We start from the raw sequence: 13006 nt of genomic DNA on the forward strand, positions 1-13006 counted from the left end.
GGCTGTACTTAGATTTCCCACCCTAAGAAACGCTCACATATTTGTCTGTTTTAAATATTCAGTTTATACGCTACCTTTCTATTCAGCCAGACATGTGTGGTAGCTAAGTACCATACAACTAAAGCACCCCGAGCTTCAAAATACATACTAAAAACCAGTACTAAAATAATTAGCAATTAAAAGCTGGCAAAAGAAACACTACGTTGCTTCTCTTTGAAAGCCAGTCTGAGTGAGGAAGAGGCCTAATGCACCTCCTGAGACAGTGCATTTCATAATTTAGGAACAATGCAGGAAAGGGCCCTTGCTTCAAAAGCCCCCAAAGGGGCCTCTGAAACAGATATTTCTTCAGCAAGTGTTGACGTCTACATTTTATTATCAGAACGTAATCATAAAGGAACATAGTAAACTTACGGGGATGGGAATGGAGCTGTAGCTCCCTTATGCAAGAGTGAGGGAGATCTTTCAAAAGTGGGTTGAGTTTCTCACGAAACTCTACCTTGAAAGACAATGCCGGGTGGAAGAACATGTTCTTTCAGCTTCCCCATATCTTGCCATCTCTTGACCCAAACAGTGTAGCACTTTTCTGTTTGTATTGTGTGAAAGGGCTCCTGACAGTTCATGTGAAAGATCCTGCCTGAGATTCTGGAGAAATGTTAAGAGATAGAAGAGACAACAGTATTGTCAGAAGATGTATGGAACCAGTGATGTCATATCTATGTCCAATGTGTTTTTAATTTTGTATTATTAATAAAAAATTATTAATTTTTTTTTAAAAAATAGAAAGAATGAATACAGTAAATACTGTGATCTGGTTTAAAGCCTTGCTTGTGGTCTTAATAGGAACATGGAAACTGAAAGCAACGTGAATCCCTTCCCCCCTTCTCCATATGTACGTTCATAGTTTGTACTAATGTGGGCAGTTGTTTGGCTAAATGTGTTTGTATTTAAACCAGCAGTTGTAGTCAATAAACCAGGGTAACTGGCTAAACTTTATATTAAACTAGGCCAACCATAACTTATTCATCCAAGCATGATTAAGAAAACTATTATTTGGTGCAATGTATTGTCAGAAGAATAATTTACATCCAGATTTTGTGGCATCTGAGATTCATTCTCCAAGCAATTTTAATCATGTGTCATAGGGCCTAGCAGCATTACTCCATTCCAAGGAGCTGTAGGAAATTTGCCTTCCAACTTTGATGACTTTAAAGATGATTAGGGAAATTCAAGGGGGTATAAGATCTATCAAGATTTTTATTTTTGAAGATCTAATGTAACTCCAGGTCCTGAGGCCCCATGCTTCCAAAGACCAGTTCCAAGGAATTAATGGTGAGAGAGGGATACACTTTTAATTATGTTTACAGCTCCCCAAAGGAATCTGGTTGGCCAATGATTGAAATAAGGTGGCCCTCGGTCTGATCCAGCAGCATTATTCTGATATTCGGAATATGAATATCTTCAGTATGAAAATGGAACTATTCCGTTTGAGCTATTCATGCTGGTCCATGCTTTCATAAAATATGGAATATAGCCATCACAACATTATTAATGGTGAAACTGGTATAGTGAATTGCCAGAAAACAAGTGATTGTATATTCCTGAGGCCTCAAGGAAGAGCTTTGCAGCAGGAGTCCAGGTCTCCCTGAGCAAAATGAAAGAAAGTCTCCAAAGCTTAGCTGACTGACCTAGGACTATTTGAATGGTATGTAATAAAATACACATTTCCATTGAAAATTAAGAAGGGGCTTAAATACAGAACTTGAAATTCTCTAATTGCACCACTGGCCATGTCACAAAAAATGAATGTGATGTGTAAGCCTAATGTTGGCCTAGCTAGAATCCAGTGGAAGTTCAGAGATTTCAGAGATGTGTCATTCAAACTGGGTAGGGTGATAGTCATGGCTGGCAAATAACCTTGGAAAGCTCCAACCTATTTGGAATGAATAGACTCAACAGAAAGTGTGAGAATGTTTCATTTTATGTAAAGAAAAAAAAAACTATCTTTGCACAGAATTTCAGGAATTGCAGCATGGAGGTTTTTTTTTGAATGTGTTGAGGAAAAATAAAAGGAGAAAAACTAACATGATGCCATTATGTGAGCTTATTATGAAGTGCAGAAGAAATGGATAAAGCCTTTCTACATCAGATGGTAAGTCTTTCATGAAACAGTGATAATGGGAGTCCAAATTAATCTGACATCGGTTGGGAATATAATTGTGCCAAGAATCAGAGATCCAACAAATGTTTGCCCTTTCTTGCTGATAATTTTGTCTATCAGAAAGTAAAAGAAAGACAAGAGGGTCTGCTATCTGGACTAAATCCTTACCGAATGGAAGGAATTTGTTCAAGAAAGGAAGGTGATGGGTACCTCGGGGGAAAGCAAACATTATCACTGAATTCATGATATCCAGAGGGAGGAATTGAAAAGAATCAGGCCTATATATGGGATTCCAGAAGAGTAAATTTTGGTGAGATCCAAGGGAAGGTAGGTCAGATCTAGTGATCCTAGAGGAGAAAAGTGTCTGGAAGTGATGGAAGGTTCTATAAAATAAGCTAATGAAAGCACAATCACCATTTCTGAAGGAATGGAAAATTTGAGATATTTCAAAAAACCATCATGGATACAATACAGCTTTCTAAAATACTCAGCAGAAATAGAGACATATACAAGAAATGGAAGGAGGAGCACATAAGCAAAGAAGAAACAATAGTCTCCAGAAACATAAGAACTGGATCAGGGAAGTTAAAGTTTAGATGAGTTGAGACTACCAAGAGATACAAAACACAAAAAAGAGTTATATGAATACATTAGAAACAAAAGGAAAACTGAGAACATGCAGGTGTGTTAAAACAGGGGTCCCCAACCCCCAGCCCATGGACCAGTACTGGTCCATGGCATGCCAGCAACCGGTCTACACAAACAAGCAAAGCCCCATCCGTGGAATGCAGGCAGCACACAAAACCATGCATTCTCTGGTCCATGGAAAAACCTCTCTCCATGGAACCGGTCCCTGATGCCCAAAAGGTTGGGGACCTCTGTGTTAAAAGAAGAAAGTGGTGAATTGGCAATGGGGAATGGCGAAAAGGCAGAACTTGTATTTTATATCTGTCTTCTCTTAGAAGGGTGATGGAAATCTAGCTGGTCATTATCACAATATACACTCCTGGAGGAAAGAAGAAACTGCAGCTTAGGATAGAAAAGGAAAGCCTAAAAAAGTATTTGAGAGCCAGTTTGGTGTCCAGTGATGGTTAGATACGCCCAGCTAGAAGATGGGAAGCTATGAGTTCTAGCCTTGCCTTAGGCAGAAAGCTAGCTGGGTGACATTGGCTGTTTTGCTCTTTCTCAGCCTTATGAAGAAGGCAAGGACAAACTACATCTGAAAATGTTTACTCCAGGGTCATGTCCCGTAGTTGGCAGTAGTCAAGATTGACTTGAAGGTATACACATACACGTAAGCTTAGCTAATTTCAATAACCTTAAGTATCCAGGGCCAGGGTACACCCAAAGAAGGTTCATTAATGGCCCCAGTTTAGAGTCATAGGGTTCTATCCTGTCCATATACAATTTTTTGTATATGAGCCAACAGCATGACCCAGCTGCTGAAAAAACAAATGCTATCTTTGGCTGTATTAACAGGAACATAGAATCCAGTTCACAGACTATAATAACACAGTACTACATTTATTTGTCCCGGTCAGATCTCACTTACAAGATTGACTCCAGTTCTGGACTCCCCAGCTTTAAAACTGGAAGGACAAATTGGAGCAAGTTCAGAGGATGGTTGTCAAGATGGTGAGAGATCTGGAGATCAAGCTTTTTGAGGGACAATCAAAGGATCTGGTTGTTTAACAGAAGAGACAACATGAAAGCAAGTTTCAAACATTTGAAAAGTTGTTGTATGGGAGAAAGGCTGTAGCCCCAGAGGGCAAAACCAAAAACAATATATTCAATCTACTAGTGATTTATGTTAGACATCAGAAGGAACGTCTTGACTGTATGAGGTGTCAGTGGAGCAGATTGCCTCATAATGTACAGTAATGAGACTTCCTTTCCTTATATAGGGGTTCGATGGCTCAGTGGCTAAAGATGTTGAGCTTGTCAGTCAGGGTTTGAGACCCGAGCATCATGTTACAGAGTGACCTCCCATTACTTTTTCCAGCTCCTGCCTGCCTAGCCATTTGAAAGCATGCAAATGTGAGTTGATAAATAGGTTCCACTTCGGTGGGAACATAACAGCATTCCGTGTGCCTTGGTGTGTAGTCATGCTGGCCACATGACCATGGAAATGTCTTTGGACAATTCTGACTCCCTTGGCTAAGAAACGGACATGAGCACCACTCCCTAGAGTCGGACATCGTTGGACAAAGGAAAACTTTATCTTTTTTCTCATCAGAAGTTGATGGTCATTTGTCAGAGATCTTTTAGAGCAGTGGCTCCCAACCTTTTCTATACCCCACAACCCTAGAACGCTTCTGATATATTCTCGCACCCCTTACAAAAGTTTGAAATAACGGCAACGAATTATGCATGTACACTATAAATCTGAAAACCCAAGTTTTCGTACCCCCTGGAATATTGTCTCCCACCCTAGGGGGTGCGAGCACCCCTGGTTGGGAACCCCTGTTTTAGAGGATCCTATGTTGAGAAGTAGGTTTAACTAGATCAGGGTAGGCAACCTTGGCTCTTTTATGACTGGTGGACTTCAACTCCCAGAATTCCTGAGCCAGCATGGCTGGCTCAGGAATTCTGGGAGTTGAAGTCCACGAGTCATAAAAGAGCCAAGGTTGCCTACCCCTGAACTAGATGAACAATAAAGCCCCTTCCAACTGTATGACTCCATGAATTAAGGCTGTATCCCTACACAGATTTCTTGGTAATATGTTCTGCTTGACAAAACTTATTTCTGAACGGATGTTCTATAGTTACAGTAATCTTATTATAGGAATAGAATGCAATGGATCAATGAACATTTACTTGTAATAATTAATATCCAAATGCACTTTTTTTTCTATGTGTGCATTCTGGAGTCTAAATTCAGGTTTCTCAGACAGCACACCTTGTTCACACCGTGAAGAAGTCATCAAATAAAGTGCTAAATGGACAAATCTCAAAATAGCTGAGCTGTTTGGGCTTCGGTGGGTAGTCTGACAATAAATTAAAGTCATGGAAGGAGAAGAAAGAGCAGGAGAGACCATAAAAATGTGGAGTTATATCATCTAATTATTCTTCAAAAGCTGGACTCTAACAGTAACTTTTCTTACTAATATGGAATTTTACAAAATTAATTAAAGAAATAAAAATTCACTTGTGTAACATTATGCTGACAGCAAGTGTAGGCATTCTTGTGCAAGTTATACAAAAGCACTGCAATAACTGGTTTTTATTATGCTTGTGTGCCCATGGAAAAGTTTTAGCACAATGTGATTTGTTCCTCAAATTTCTTTCCCTGTACTGTAGATAGCAAAGAGGATTTGAATTAGAATAAGGATGTATAAACCAGAAATAAAACTTTATAATCTTGCCACAGTTTGAAAAGGCAACAAAAGACAACAAAAATACCCATTTTTAAAGCATGTACAATTTACTTATGGAAGATCAATAGGCAAGGATGAAGACAGACTCTTGACACGCAAGGACCGATTATATATATTTCATAAATAAATAAATGATGCCATCACACAAATGACACCAACACAACTTGTGGCAGTCCCAGACCCTCAGTAGTTTACATTATTTAAGAATATAAAATAGCAACCATCCTTACTAAAACATCACTGGCAAGAACTTAAATCATTCGATAAGAACCTAAGAATATAATTTATGAACATTGGTAACCCATAGACATCCCATCACTCATAAGAGGTCCTCTGAAATAATTTGATTTTCAATAATCTGGAAGGTGAGCCAAGTTGGTGGTTACCTAGAACCCAGGAGAGTGTGAGATATGGACCCGCCTTAGGGATGAAAGATGGCTAGGTGACTTTGGGCTAGTCACTCTTTCTCAGTCCAACCCATTACACATGGTTGTTGTTGTGAGGATGATAGGAGGTAGGAGTATTAAGTATGCCTTGAGTTATATATAAAAAAGCAGGATAAAAATATAATAGTTGGCATGGCAGTACCTGAAGACAACAAAATAGAAAAGAAGGAACTGGAGGAGATAGCAACATACAAAGATCTGCAAATAGAAATTGAACAACTGTAGCAAAAGAAAGCAAGGATAGTACCAATAGTAACAGATGAAGTTGGGTGCAATCCCAAAACATTTTGAACACCACCCGCATTGACAAATTCATCATCAGTCAATTGGAAATGGCAGCTTTACTTGGAACAGCTTACGTCCTGTGACAATACCTGTAACACCATCAAATGTCAACATCTGCCTATCCCAGGTCCTTGGGAAGGACTTGATAGTTGGATAAAAATGCCAAATCCAGTCTGAACATCTGGCTTTCTATGTGATGGACCATAATAATAATAATAGCAACATGATTTCCAAGGAGAGGCTATTTCATAACATAGGCATTGTCTCTGAAAAGCAGTGCTTATGAGCCAAATATGGGGAAATGAGTAATCAGTGGAAACGTCTCCCAGGATACACAGGCCAGGCAGGTTGTGTACCCGAATGCCAAATCACAAAGGCTTTTGACCTCCCACAGATACCCAAGGGCCTATGCACTTTTCAGGGGTCTCTGAGCATTAACCAAGGTGTACTAGGGATGATCTTTTTTTTGCCAGATATCTGAATCTTCACTGCTGCATCTGAATATTAGTAATGTTGATACACTAAAGACATATCATTTGCTCTTAGGACTTCTAATTGTGCCCTAAAACAGAATGTACATTTGAAATGAAGATACCATGTTTCCCTGAAAATATGACTGGGTCTTATATTAATTTTTGCTCCAAAAGACGCATTAGGTCTTATTTTCCAGTTAGGTCTTATTTTCGGGAAAATACGGTACTAAATACATCCATTTGGCTGATGATCTTAACTGGGGCTCATTTTGGGGATGGGGCTTATTATTATGAGTGTCCTGAAAAATCATGCTAGGGCTTATTTTCCAATTGGGTCTTATATTCGGGGAAACACGGTATAAGAGAAAATGTCAGGACAGTATTGCAGAAATCCTTCCTATGCCATCAATTCCTGAACCATCTTAATCTTTTGGACACCTGCTATATCACCTTGATTTTTGTTAATTTAGCCCTAAAATTCTGGCATGGGTACATGGAATGGATTTGGAGGAATGAATGGTCAGACAGACAGAGGACATGTTACACAGAATTTTGGAAGATAAAACAGCCAGTTGTAAGTGAATAAGGAAATACTGTTTCACAGTCTACTGGGAATTTTTGACCAAGCTAAGGAATATTACATGATTATTTTTTTATCCACTTGACTTCTGACTTTACGTAAACTTAGTCAATGAAGGTTATACTTAATTCTGCACTTTGTTTTGACGTATTTCAAAACAGAGGAAATTATGCATTATTATATAATAGAGGCTACTGTGAGTAATCTAGCTTTGAAAGAGCTAACAAAACAAGTTTGAAGACCAGTTTTCATTTAACTTAATATGGGTGATGTTTTCCTTCTCTAACAACAGGTTACACAACTCTTAGATTAGCATGGAAATGCTTAAGCCCTTCAGGAAGATTTTCTCAGCCAAAATTAACTGTCTTGTTTCTTTGTGTGTTTGTTTACTTACCTTAGGAGTGTGATTAGCAAAATTATAGCCATGTGATATGCTTATATCAAAAAAGAAACAGGAAAAAGGGCAAATTCCTGATTTTAGTGTTTCAGAAAAACTAAAAATTTCAACAATCAGCTCCAAATGTTTTCTCCATAGATTCAAAAGTTATTTTATTAAATGATGCAGATACATGTTTAATAGCTTATTCATGTACACAACTACACGAAAGTAGACCCCAAGTCATCTAAACTAATTTAATTTACTTAGAGTCATCTTTTAAAAAAAGCCACTAAACATGCAGAAAGGCCAAACAAATGGTAGAGAATTTACACAGTATATAGAGGACTGCAAGTTTAATCCATGTCATCTTTATTTTTAACAGAAGTTTCAGAAAAAGTGCTTTACATACAGTCCCTAAAGCATTTCTGATATCAAAAAAATTCACATTGCTCCACCCCCACAGTCACATGACCACATTTAGGCAACTTGGCCACCAGCTTGTATTTGCAAGTGGTTGTACCATCCCGTAGTCACAAATTGCAATTAGTCACTTTTCTTTTTTACATTTTCTGGTAGAAAAGAGCCATTGCATATGCTGGATTCACTTAATGACCTCAAGGCTTGCTTCATGACTGTGATGTCTTGCTTTACAACTGTTGTAAAACAATTGTAAAATCAAGTCAGGTCACATAGTGACCAGCTTATCAACTGCCCTGACTTAGGATCAAAATTTCAATTCTATTTGTGGTTCTAAATCCACGACAACCTCTACAACTCCTATGTGAATATTAAATGGAAAAATATCAGTGATGGAGATTATAGAGGCTATAAAAAGGCAAAAAAAGGATAAGACTCCTGGCCCAGATGGATTACCTGCAGAGTTTTATAAATCACTACAAGATGTATTAAGTCCGATCCTGAAAGAATTGTGTACTGAAATTCTCCTGGAGGCTAAAATACCAAATACATGGACTGAAGCCAACATTACTTTAATACCCAAAGAAGACTCTGATTTAACACAAATAAAAAAATTATAGACCAATATCACTATTAAATGTAGGTTACAAAATCTTCGCCTCAGTAATGGCAGAAAGACTAAAGAAATTTTTGATCAAATTTATACATACAGACCAAAATGGTTTCCTACCTAAAAGACAGATAAAAAATAATTTAAGAATGATTCTTGATGTGTTAGAGTACTATGAAATTCATTCAGGGAAACAAGTGGCTTTAATATTCCTTGATGCACAGAAAGCGTTTGACAATGTAAACTGGCAATTTATGTTTCAGCAATTTGCAGAAATGGACTTTGGAAAAAACTTTATAAATGTAATCAAAACAATTTATTGTAAACAAACAGCCAAAATAATTGTAAATGGAGAAAACTTCAATATTAAAAAGAAAACTTCAATATTAAAAAGGGCACAAGACAGGGATGCCCACTACCTCCATTACTATTTATACTAACATTGGAAGTACTGAATAGAAACATTAGACAAGATATAGAAATTAAAGGACTGGAGATAAAAGATGAAAAATATAAAATACAAGCATTTGCAGATGATTTGGCTTTCATATTGGAAGATCCATTGGAAACAAGCACCAAACTTCTGGAGAAAATAGAAAAATTTGGAGAAGTGGCAGGGTTGACAATAAGAGAAAAGACTAAAGTGCTAACAAAGAATCTAACAGAAAAACAAAAAAAATCAACTAACAAAAAAACCCCAAATCTTCAAATAGTTAAAAAAGTTAAATATTTGGGAATTTATCTAACAGCAAGATGTGTAGCAATAAAAGAAGATAACTATGTAAGACTGCTAAAAGAAATAAAATTGGATTTGGAAAAGTGGAAAAACTTCCAACTTTCAATGTTGGGGAGAATAGCAACAGTGAAAATGAATATCTTACCAAAAATACTCTTTTTATTTCAAACAATTCCTGTAAGGCTGGGAAAAGTCTTTTTTGATGAACTAAATACAATAATATTGAAATTTATCTGGCAAGGAAAAAAAGCTAGAATTAGAGTGAAAATTCTACAAGAAGCGAAAGAAAGTGGAGGATTTGGACTGCCAGACTGGAGATTATACTACCAAGCATCTATTTTAACATGGCTTAAAGAATGGATAATGCTTAGAGACAAAAGCCTATTGTATCTAGGGGAGCATGACCTACAAATTGGTTGGCATGCCTTTCTGTGGTATGGGAAGAATAAAATACATAGATACTTTCAAAACCATTTTATAAGGAATGCACTTCTTTCAGAATGTGAAAAAACAAAAGAAAAAAATTATATTAAGTTACCTGAATGGTTTTCAACAATGGAAGCTTTTGCTTACCCATATTTAATTAACTACGATAAAGTTGTGACTTATAAAGATATTTTGGACAATGAAGAAAAATTGAAAGACAGACAAGATTTACAAGAACAAGGTATTGATCTAGCATGGTGGCCATATCTGCAAATCCAAACGACATATGAAAAAGATGTTAAAACAATGGGATTTTATAAAGAACAGACAGAATTTGATCAGATACTGCTAAAAACAGATGAAAAATGTATTAAGAAACTCTATAGATTTCTGTTAAGCTTAAAGATGGAGGAAGAACAAGTAAAAGAAACAATGATAATATGGGCAAAGAACTTTGGATATAATATAGAATCAGAAGATTGGCAAAAGTTATGGGAAAGAAATATTAAATTAATTAAAGCAGTGGCATATAAAGAAAACTTATATAAAATGTTTTACAGATGGCATATGACACCAGTGAGATTAGCAAAAATGTTTAAAAATACTTCAAACAACTGTTGGAAATGCAAACAAAGACCAGGTACTTATTATCATATCTGGTGGACATGCCCTAAAGCAAAAAGATTTTGGGTTAAAATACATTTATGGTTGGAGAAAATGACTAAAAAACAAATAGACTTTAAACCAGAATTATTTTTGTTAGGAATAATAGGAGCTAATTATGAGAAAGATTGCAGATATTTAATAGTACACGTACTAGCAGCAGCAAGAATTGTATTTGCCCAACATTGGAAAAATGAACATTTACCAGCTGAAGAAGTACTAATTAAGAAAATTCTAGAGTGTGCAGAAATGGATAGATTGACTTTAAAGGTAAAAGAGAAAGAAGACTGAGTGTACTTTAGAACATGGGATAATTTCTATCAATTGCTAGAAAAACAAGTTAGAGAGAAAGGAATGTGATATGTAATTTTGAATATATATTAGCAAGAAGAAGGCTATTGAGTGATTAATTAACATATTGTTTATGATAATTAACTATTGTCTATTATTGTTTGTTAAACACATGAACCCAGACATTATGCTATTTGCTAAATATTGAGAATGTTATTTGCAAAAACCCCAACCCTAATCCTAACCCTAACCCAAATCCCAACCCCGACCCCACCTTATTCCTAACCCTATAAAAACTAATAAAATCTATACCAAAAAAAATGATGGCAAATGATACCATCACCATTTGATGCTCTAAATTTTGGAGTTTCTGATCTGAGGATACTGGGGGGGGGGAATGAACAAATGGGATTCAGAATTGACACAGGTTCCACTGCCTTCGGATCATTCCTTTCTGTCCTAAATGAGTAGCTGAATACACATGGGAAAAATATGTAAACAGATAAATCAATAAAACCTGACACCTGAGTTTTTCTTGAGAAAAGCATGAGGATAATTTTGGCTAGGCTTGGTAAATTTGTGAAACGGATATTGTGGCTTAAGATATAGATATCCTTCACGCACTGAAAATTCTGGCAGCTCTTTAATTTTACATTATTTGCAATTTTTCTTTCCTCCTTTTCCCTTCTGCCTTAGAAAATGGGTTACATTTCTGCTCATTTGCTCCATTGCAGAGTTTAGCTATTTCTTCTGAAAAGTTAACATGCTGTTAGAGAAGCAATTAGAATTTGCCATTTTCAGTGTTCTTCAGTGTTAAGTCCAATAGCAACTGGCGTGCAAAGTGTTATGTTTATCTGACTTGGCAAAAGCCTTTAAGTCATCGTTTAACTTGGCAGACCAACACTCTGAAATGGAAAATACAGTTTTGCAGTTACAGTTTCAAGTTATTTCCTAAATGGTCCCTTCTCAACAACTAGGCTGACAGTTGATATAAACATTGTGCTAATTTGATTTCAACAGAATCAAGAATGATCAAGTCTTTGCCTCTGGGGAGGTATAATGGGGAAGAAATATATGTATATAGTGTTTTGTTTGTTTTGTTTGGCCATAGAATGTAATCTAGTATTGCCTCCTCTACGGCAGCCTTCCCTCTTGGGATGATTCTGCTCTCAAGTAAGTCTTAAAAGCGGAATTCACTGTTCTGTCCTCTCAGCTTGTATTCATCTCAGTCTCTGATCCAATCACATTGCAAAATAGACTGAAAAACAGGCTGAAAGACAGAATAATTGCTAGAAAGATCAAGAGCTTTTGCTTACTTGTTTATGAAAACTTTCACGCGTGTATGTTTGCATCCCACATCTGCACTGGACTGCAGATAGATTTTGGTTCTTTAATGGCACTGAATAAGTGGTACTTACAACTGGTCCTCAAGTTGTGGCTGTCGCAGCATCCCTGCAGTTATGTGACCTTGATTCAAGCACTTAAGATAGTTGCAGTGTCCCATGGTTATGTGATCACCATTTGTAAGGTTCCCTGGTGGCTTCCCACAAACAAAGTCAATGGGGAAACCAACAGGCAAGGTTGCAAGTCAGTCCTTTTTCTCCTGAGGAATCCTTCCATAGAGTACAAGATCCTGAGGATCTCTAGCCTGCTGCACCCCTCTGCCCACACTCCATAACGCATATGTGCACACATGACCATCCTTGTTCCATCTCACAGCACCCTTGCAGCTGCACTTGCACTGGGCCACAGCATCCATCCCACCTGTGATTGGGCCTTGCTACAGCCACCTCCTCCACAGTCATGCCTGCATTCATCCACAGCACCTGCCCCCTGCCTACCCAGACTAAGCAGCACTCACCTGCCCACCAGGCTGAGTTGCCTAAGGAAAGGCTTGTCATGACTGGGACTTGCAACTTTCTCAAGTCTTCCCCATTGACTTCGCTTGTTGGACGCTGGCAGGAGGTTGCAAGTCCCAGCCATGTGAGGTCCTCACTTAATGACCCACAATCCTCAGTTAACAACAGCAACAGGGACTCCCAGGATTGTTGTCATTAAGCAATGTGATTATGTGATATTGCACTTTGCAATCACATTGCTAAGCAATGGAAATTGCAGTCCCAATTACTGTTTTTAAATGAGTCCTACCTTGTAGTTAAGGAATG

The 13006-nt window shown here is 37.4% G+C and overlaps 1 protein-coding gene across 1 annotated transcript in view; it reads left to right on the forward strand.

Annotated features, from left to right (window-relative positions):
* The window catches only part of SGK1 (serum/glucocorticoid regulated kinase 1), a 79917-nt gene that overhangs the window by 28869 nt on the left and 38042 nt on the right, over positions 1-13006 (forward strand). The window lies entirely within an intron of this gene.

This window comes from Protobothrops mucrosquamatus, unplaced genomic scaffold (genome assembly GCF_001527695.2).
Source record: "Protobothrops mucrosquamatus isolate PMUCROS unplaced genomic scaffold, P.Mucros_1.0 scaffold782, whole genome shotgun sequence".
NCBI lineage: Eukaryota > Metazoa > Chordata > Lepidosauria > Squamata > Viperidae > Protobothrops > Protobothrops mucrosquamatus.